The 9107-nt window shown below is 42.5% G+C and overlaps 1 pseudogene; it reads right to left on the reverse strand.

Moving 5' to 3' along the window:
* Positions 1 to 8360: 8360 nt before the first annotated feature.
* LOC103610926 lies at positions 8361 to 8839 on the reverse strand (annotated as a pseudogene).
* Between the last annotated feature and the right edge of the window lie 268 nt (positions 8840 to 9107).

Raw genomic sequence — 9107 nt, forward strand, 5'->3', positions numbered from 1 at the left:
GCTCAGTGTAACTCAGAGGGCTTCTGTCAGCTCTGTGGCCCTGACTTCTGTCCTTGCAGGCCCACTGCCCCACCCTAAACCCTCAGACAGTCTCCACAGTGCACTCTGAAGGCTCAGTGTAACTCAGAGGGGTTTCTCTCTGCCCTCCTGTCCTGCCACTGTGTGGCAGAGCAACCACCAAATGAGCATGAGATGAGCTGTCACCCTCACTGTGGACAGCGGCGGCCCCTGGCTCTGCTGCTCCCTCTTTCTGGTGCCTCCTCACCCAGCCTGATCTCTTCAGGGTTCAGCTTGGTTCTCACTGAGGCCTTATATGTACTCCCAGCCTGGGGAAAGGGGGTCTTCACTGCATTTTCATATCATCAGATACGTCTTTCAACCACTCTGAACGTTCTACTTCTTAATGACCTGGTCACTTCTATGTCCCTTCTCAAAGGTGAGCTCTTTGGGGTCAGATGTGGTGTCTTTTCATCCATGTGCCCCGGGGCATGGAACAGCACCCGACACACAGCAGGTGTTCAGTACCTGCCGGAACCTCATCACTGGGAGTTTAGTGTGAGAGGAAATCATCGAGGATGTGAGAACTTCACGTTTCCATGTGCTGCTGAGTTGTCCTCCCAAACTGGTTTAACTAATTGGGTATCTTGAGGGGTTAAAGTTAAATTTAATTTCCTTCTCTTTTTATTAAGTAAGAAGAGAAGAAAAGTTCTATTATAATGATTAAAGAAATCTTGATGAGGTGACCTTTAAAAGGCATTGTCAGGAATTCGGTCCCTACGTCAGAGCCTGCTCATATGACATATTTAACTTGTCATTCCATGGCCTCATAGAACTAAACAAAGCCTTGAAGGTGTTTTATTCAATTTTTTCATCTTAAAGAGGAAACAGACCAAGGCCTGGGAATGATTTTTTGATTGTTTGCTTTATTTTTTACTTTTTATTTTATTGGTTTCCAAAGAAACACAGAAATTTGGCAGAATAGTTTGGCCTGGAAACTGGAATCCTTTCTAGTGCATCGGGTGTCCCCCCATACCCAAATTCCTGGCTATTCCCAAAGCACACATGCCTGCACCCTCCTTGGGATCTCTCAGCAGGCACATCTACCTGAGTCACTCTCCTGTCATCTCACTCTGGGAAATGATTCCTACACATTCTCCATGAGGAATACCATTTCCACATCTTCTGTGAAGCCCTCCCTGATAGCCCAGATATGAGCACCTCCTCTGGGATCCCACAGCCCCTACACCTTGCCCAGGCCAAGCACACATCATGCTGTGTTGTTGTGTCTATTTTCACATCTGTTTTCCCCATAGAAAGTGTGCTCCTTGAGGGCAGGGACACCTCCCTTTTCATCTCCGTATCCAGGGCCCAGACCAGTGCCTGTCATGCTCATAGTTGAAACACAATAGATACTAAATGATAGAATAGCCCAGGTGTGCTCTGCATTAGGCATTGGCTCAGGCACTTTCCTCCCGATATTTTTAATCTTCACAAAACTCCTGCCTGGAAAGGGTTATTATACCACTGTCACAGGAGAGGAAACTGAGGCTAAGAGAGTTTAATTAACTTGCCTGAAGGTCAAACAGCTAAAAGTAGAAGACCAGGTCTTCTGTTCAGACCTTTTGATTTCATACCCATTGTTCTTTCAATTGTTTCTTCATGGGGGAGAGAGGCAGATGGAGAGAACATGCATGAGAGAAATGTGAGGTGCTAATGGGACACATTGCACTGAAGTGTTTAGACACTGACATATGTCAGTCACAGGTCAAAATTGCTGAAAATATACATGAAAATATGCATGTGTATCTTTAAATGTCAACATGGACGTGAATACATATTCCTGTTATGTGTATATACACACATAAAAACAGGAGTGCTTATTACGTGAATTCAACATTCATTTACATATCTAACGTAATGCACTATATAAACTAGATATACAGTAAAAATTACATGTGCGCGTCTCCATATGAAATAGCACCATTCAGATGCCCAAAAGCCCTGCATCTTTCTGCTCAGTGGAGGCTGCATGTGCAGCACCCAGTGTCTGTAGAAGGTGCAAAGTAGGAGACTCACACTGTCCCAGAGTCCACCTGCCTATGTCTCACTTCACACTCTCCTTGGAGACTAAGCAATAACCATCCCATCTTTATGGTCAGGAGCGGATCTTGATCCAGGATGAAGTCATTTAGTCTCACTGTCCCCGATGCCTCTGTGAAAAGCCATTAATTGTAACTGAAATGAAGTGACTGGTGAAATTAGAAGTGACGGGAAAGTCAGTAGGCATGGCAGGGAGGACGGGCAGGTGGGGCCATGTTGCGCATGTGTCACATTGTGCACCATGCATTACTACACGGGGCAGAGAAGTCCCGGACTGACTTCTCCTGCAGGAGGTAACTGTTCACGTTTGGAGGACGATGTCTGCAGAGCTGGGGTTTGCCCACAGACCAGTGGGAATCATGAGGCCACAAGCAGAGAGGGGAAGCTCAGAGATATCAGGAGTCTTTCTCTGATCTGAGTGGCATGAAGAGGGAACACCGGGATTTAGATTCAGGAACAAGGCCCCTTTTGTCTCCCAGATCCATTGTCTTCCCATTCCTTCCAATCCTCTTCTCATTCACCTAAACACACACCTCTTTCCTTTTCAATCAAATCTAAACACATTTTAAATAATTAAAATCATTTCAGGTATCTTTTCATGCCACAACAGATTAAAATTAGAAATCAATAACAAGTGAAACTTGGGAAACTATACAAATACATGGAAATTAAGCAATGTGCTCCTGAACGACCTATGGGTCAGAGAAGAAATTAACAGGAAATTTAAATAATTCTTGAAACTAATAAAAGTAGACGCATCATACCAAAATCTGTGGATACTGCAAAAGCAGTACTAAGAGGGACTTTTATTGCAATAAAAACTTACTTCAAAAAATGGAATGACTCTGAATAAATAATCTAATGTTACACCTCCAAGAAATAGAAAAACAAGAAAATGCAATCCTAAAATCAGTAGATAGAAAGAAATGATTAAAATCAGAGCAGAACCAAATGAAATAGAGACTCCTGGATTTTCTTCGTTGGGAAGTTGCTGATTACTGATTCAATCTGATTGCTCATTATTTGTCTATTCAGTTTTTCTGTTTCTTCTTGGTTCAGTTGTGCTAGTTTTTACAAGTCCAGAAATCTGTCAGTTTCCTCCAGGTTTTCAAATTTGTTGGCATATAGTTGCTCATAATAAGCTCCTATGATTTCTTGCATTTCTGTAGTATTAGTTGTACTCTTCCTTTTTCATTTCTGATTTTTATTTAGATTCTTTCTCTTCTTTTTTTAGTTAGTCTAGCTAATGATTTTTCTATTTTGTTTATCTTCTCTAACCACCAACTTTTTGTTCTGCTGATCTTTTGTATTATTCTGGCAGTCTCTATTTCATTTGGTTCTGCTCTGATTTTAATCATTTCTTTCTATCTACTGATTTTAGGATTGCATTTTCTTGTTTTTCTATTTCTTGGAGGTGTAACATTAGATTATTTATTCAGAGTCATTCCATTTTTTGAAGTAAGTTTTTATTGCCATAAAAGTCCCTCTTAGTACTGCTTTTGCAGTATCCACAGATTTTGGTATGATGCGTCTACTTTTATTAGTTTCAAGAATTATTTAAATTTCCTGTTAATTTCTTCTCTGACCCATAGGTCGTTCAGGAGCACATTGCTTAATTTCCATGTATTTGTATAGTTTCCCAAGTTTCACTTGTTATTGATTTCTAATTTTAATCTGTTGTGGCATGAAAAGATACCTGAAATGATTTTAATTATTTAAAATGTGTTTAGATTTGATTTGTGACCTAACGTGCTCTACCCTGTACAATGTTCCATGTACTGATGAGAAGAATGTATGCTCTGTAGTCGCTGGATATAATGTTCTGTAGATGTCTACCAAGTCCACTTGGTCTAAAGCCCAGTTTAAATCCTATGTCTCTCTGTTGATTTGCTGCCTAGATGATCTATCCAGTGTGGATAGAGGGGTGTTGAGGTCCCCAGCTATTATTGCATTAAGGGTCTATCTCTCTCTTTAGGTCTAATAGTGTTTGCTTTATATACCTGGGTGCTCCAATTTTGGGTCCACATATATATTTACAACTGTAATATCCTCTTACTGGATAGATCCGTTTATCATTACATAATGGCCTTCTTTGTCCCTTTTCATAGTTTTTCATTTAAAGTCTATTTTATCCAATTTAAGATTAACTACTCCTGCTCATTTTTGGTTTCCATTTATGTGGTATACTTTTTCCATACCTTCACTCTTTGTCTGTGTGAGTCTTTAAGGTGAGGTGAGTTTTTCGTAGGCAGCATGTACTTCCGTCTAGTGTTTTAACTCATCCAGACAGTCTATGTCTTTTGAGTGGAGAATTCAATCCATTTGCATTTAGGGTTGTCATTGAAAGGTATTGTATTGCTCCTGGCATTTTCTTGATTTTTGTATGATTCCTTTAAATATCTTTTGTTCTTTTCTTTCATTTTTATTGTTTCTCTTTGGTGTTCATTGATTTTTTGAGGTGGTGGGATATAGTTTCTTTTTCTTTCTCACTTATGTATCTACTCTACCAGTGTGTTTTGTCCTTTCTTGTGTATTCATGATGGTGATTATTATTTTTTGGATTCCAGACACAGGACTCCCTAGAGAATTTCTTATAGGGCTTGTCCTGTGATGATGAACTCCCAAAGCTTTTGCTTCTCTAGGAAATACACTATATCTCATTCATTTCTGAAAGACAGCCTTACTCAGTATGGTATCGTTTGGTGGCAGTACTTTTCCTTTAGTACTTTGCATATATCTTCCCATTGTTTTCTAAACTGTAGGGTTTCTTTTCTTTCTTTTTTTTTCCTTTTTGTCTTTTTCCGTGTCCGGCAATGGATCACAACCCTCAGTGTCGCGCCCATACCGGACCGGGACCAGCAACGGGATCGCAACCCTTGGTGTTGCTCCCACACCTCGCTCAGCCAGTGAGCGGGAACCGGTCTGTATGTGGGATCTGAACCCTCGGTGGGAGCGCTACGCGGGAGCGCCACCGCACTCCCAAGCAGCACACTGCAGCAGTGCGCCACCGGGCCGGCCCTAAACTTTAGGGTTTCTGTTAAGAAGTCTGCAGTCAGTCTGATGTGGATTCCCTCATAGATAATTTGTTGCTTTCCCTTGCTGTTTTCAGAATTCTTTCTTTGCCTTTGACTTTTGATAATTTGACAATGATGTATCTCTGGGAGGGCCTTTTAGGGTTAAATCTAGTAGGGGATCTTTTTGCATCTTGGATCTATAAGACTGTATCTCTCCCAAAATTTGGGAAGTTTACAGCTATTGTTTCATTAAATAGGCCTTCAATGCCTTTTCCTTTCTATTTCCATTCTTGTACACCTATAATATATGTATTTGTATGCTTAAGGTTATCAGCAAGGTTTCACAGGTTTTCTTCATTTTTAAAACAATTATCTTTTTCTTATTTGGGGGGGAGACCAATTGAGTTAATTCCAAAAGCCTGTCTTCTACTTTGGAGGTTCTTTCTTTTGCTTTTTCTAGCCTGCTGTTCATGCCCTCTGTTTTATTGTTTATTTTTTTTAAAAAAATATAATGTTCCAATATTCTGCTTGATTATTTTATTGTCCGTATCTCTTTGTTGTGTTTCTTATTCATGTCCTGGAATTTCTTTTTGACTTCATTGTGATTTCTAATTTTTTTTTCCATTATTTTGAGTTTCCCTAGTATTGCTCTTTGAGATTCTCCCTCAGGCAATTCATCTATTTCCTGTGTTTGGCATCTGGTAATGGAGAATTGCAGTCTTCTTTTGGAGGAGCCATTTCCCTGTTTTTCCATGATTCTCTAATCTATGCCTTGTCATCTAGGTATATCATGGTGTAGTCACTTCTTTTAATCCTAGGAGTGGCTTTTGAAGAGGGAGACACTTTCCTGTAGACATATTCTGTAGAGGATTCATAAAGTAAATGTACTTCACAAAGCCTGGTTTTCCAAAGACTTGCAGTTTCAAATATTGACTTTGTGGAGGACTGGAAATTTTCCTCAGGCTATAAAGTCTCTGGTGTAAGATAAAGAATTGTAACGCAGCACGGTTGCTGGCTCAAGGAGACATAACTGAGTGTTATGTAAAGATATTGAGAAATTGCTTTAAGAAGGGAATGCTTGCTAAGATCAAGCTTTCGTTGGTGGATCACTTAAACTGTCTACTGGAATGTCATCTGGCTTGTTTTCACTGAGGTGCCAGCCTACATTGTTAAACTATATAATACCACCTAGTTCTCTTCCTGTGACTTCCTTGCCTATAGAATAAATGCAGGAAGAGAACTCCAATTTGGGGTCAACTTCCCAAGAAAGGAGTGCCTCTTGCTTGAGGGTTCCGAGAAAGTTAACCACTTTGGGGCTTCTCACTGTTCAGAAGAGATGGGCTTTGAGTAATCCTTTGCAGCTCTGCCACCCAGGGGATAAGGGATGACAAATCCATGGGGGTCAAAGCAACAGTATTCTATACTAACAGTTAGACTGGGCATTTTAAGATTGGGACTGAATGAGTGCAGTGGTGCAGACTTCATGCAACTTATCAACTGTATTCAGTCTCGGAGTTCCCTGTGGGTGCCTTTGTTGGCTAGGTCGTGGGGTCCTCAGCAGTTTCTTTTGGGAAGAGTAATCATTGTTGGTCAGTGAGCAGATATATACTGCTGTGGCATATCCTGGTAGCTCTGTATAAGGCCACTGGCTCAGCTGTTGAGTCTCAACCAAGCCTGTATGAAAGTTGCAGGGTCCAGTAACTTTCTACAGGTGTGTTGTAGGGAGACAAAGCTGCTATTCAATAAATATTGGCTTCAGTGTAGGTGTACACAGATGCTGTAGGGCCTGGTAGCTCTGCAGTTTGATGTTACAGGGCCTGGTAGATCTGAAGTTGGAAATCTGATCAGTTGTTGAGCCTGATGCAAGCCTGTAAGGGTACAGCTTAAGCCAGCAGCTCTGCAAAGACCTGACGTGGGGTGTCAGAGCCCCTACGTAGTCTTCTGTTGGTCTGGTCTGGGAGCAGATATACACCGTGGTAATGGTCCTGGGAGATCTATAGTGGGCCACTGGCTATGCTACTGAGCCTGATCAAACCTGTGCAAAGAATGTAGGGTCCAGCAGCTCTCTGCTCTCTGGAGTTATGCTATAGGAAGGAAAGCTGCTACCCAATCATCTGTTGAGCCAATGCAAGCCAGCATAGTTGCAGCTTAGCAGAGCAACATTATACATGCCTGCCTTGGGAAGGGGTGCTACGTGAGTTCAGAGCTAGGGTCTTAGTCTTTTGGTATCTCCTAGGCTCCAGGAAGCCTGTGATGTGGTCTCAACAGTGCCCAAATGGGCACAGTAGAATGGAGGCAGGGCCTCCAGATAGAGGGAGTCAGCCCTACTGGGTCTTGCACAGTGATAGAGGCTCCAGATAGTAGGGATTGTGGCCCTGCTGTTCCCCATGCAAACATGTGGAGGGTTCGGGGAGGGATCAGGGCAGCCACAAGGCTAGCTGTAGGCCATGAAAGTACTCGTGGGTTCAGCCTCCACAGGCCATTTAAGATGGGCAGTGAATGTGGGGAACTGTTGCACTTTAGTGGGTTTTCTGCTCAGCACGTCTACCTGCTCTCCTGGGGAGGAGGGATGCTGTGTGGGTTCAGATGCTGGAGTCTTGCTCTTTCTGTCTGTCCTAGACTCAAGGCAGTCTGTGCATTAGTCCCACCAGTGCCCATGTTAACACAGTAGAATGCAGGCAGGGCCTCCAGACCAAGGGAGTCTGATTAACTGGCTCCAGGGCAAAGCACATTCCCACCAGGGCTTCAGCTAGCAGACGGTGCCATATCTCAGCTGCTGGAGGTAACATGGGTTTTAATCTCCTTGGGCTTCTTCTACACAAACGCCCAGCTACTCTCCAACTGGGCCTGGGTCCCAAAAAGATTGGAGGGACTCCCTTGAGGCAGGGCTTGCTCGTGTTTGTGGTGGTGGTGTGAAAAGCTGGGTTCTTTTCCAGCCTACAGTATCTCCACCTGGTTCTGGGCTGCCCTTTGGAGTGGGGCTCAGGCTGGATGCCCTGCTCTGCTCCTACTGTGCCATTCCCTTCCACACTTCACAAGTATCTCCTCAGTCTCCTGGTGCTCTGCACCGTGTTTCCTCAGGTTCCTCAGTCAAAATTGATCGTGTCTTTTTTGGTCCCTTTTTATGGGGAGGGGACTAGGACCAAACCTCTCTTGTCACCCAGAATGGGAAGTGCTTCTGTTTCTTTCTTTCTTTTTTATTTTTTTAAAAACATTTACTTTTAGAATTAGCTAGCTGGACACAGTTTAGATTATCTCAATTTTGTTGCTAACATCCAAGGCTTCATGGTCAGGAGCCAGTCAACAGATGCCTTTTTCTCTCCATCAGGCCTGATCATTGTGCTGACTGTGGCCACATCAGTGTCATGGAGCTTCTTCACAGAAGACCTGCTCCAGTTCTGCTGCTTGCTGACCACAACAGTCATGACGTGCACAAGTATTTTGTTGTCTTACTTCTTCATGGCTGATTCATAGTCAGGGGAACACAATGATGGCATTATTGTCAAGCTTCTTTCCCCTTTGGGTGCTCTTCCAAGGATATGTGGGCTGTGTCAGGGCTGCAGGATCTTAGGCCTTTGGAAGTTGGGTGATGTATGGCTCTTAAATTATCTGTAATTCTGGATGGTTTCTAACACTGCCTTCTTTGCCTTCAGAGACTTTGCGTTGGCTTTGGTTTTGGATTTGCGACAGGCTGGAGCCTCCCTCTTTGCTTTCAACACAACCATTATTACGAAGTTCATTTAATGTTCTTTTAAAAGACAAAATTCTGACCCTTATTCTCATAGAAGTCAGCCTGGAAATTATGTTTTCATTTTTAATCAGCAAGAAAGGACATATCGTTTGATAACATGATGAAATAAGGTCACCAAATTTGTCCAGGTCCCAGTTTTTCTCATTTGCAACAGTTAAATAAATAGTAAGAAACCTTTTGATCAAATAGAAGAAAACATAGCAGCTAACCAAGATGAGAATGGTGTAGGTAGCTCTCTCTTC

The sequence above is a fragment of the Galeopterus variegatus genome, unplaced genomic scaffold (genome assembly GCF_000696425.1).
Source record: "Galeopterus variegatus unplaced genomic scaffold, G_variegatus-3.0.2 Scaffold12060, whole genome shotgun sequence".
NCBI classification, from domain to species: domain Eukaryota; kingdom Metazoa; phylum Chordata; class Mammalia; order Dermoptera; family Cynocephalidae; genus Galeopterus; species Galeopterus variegatus.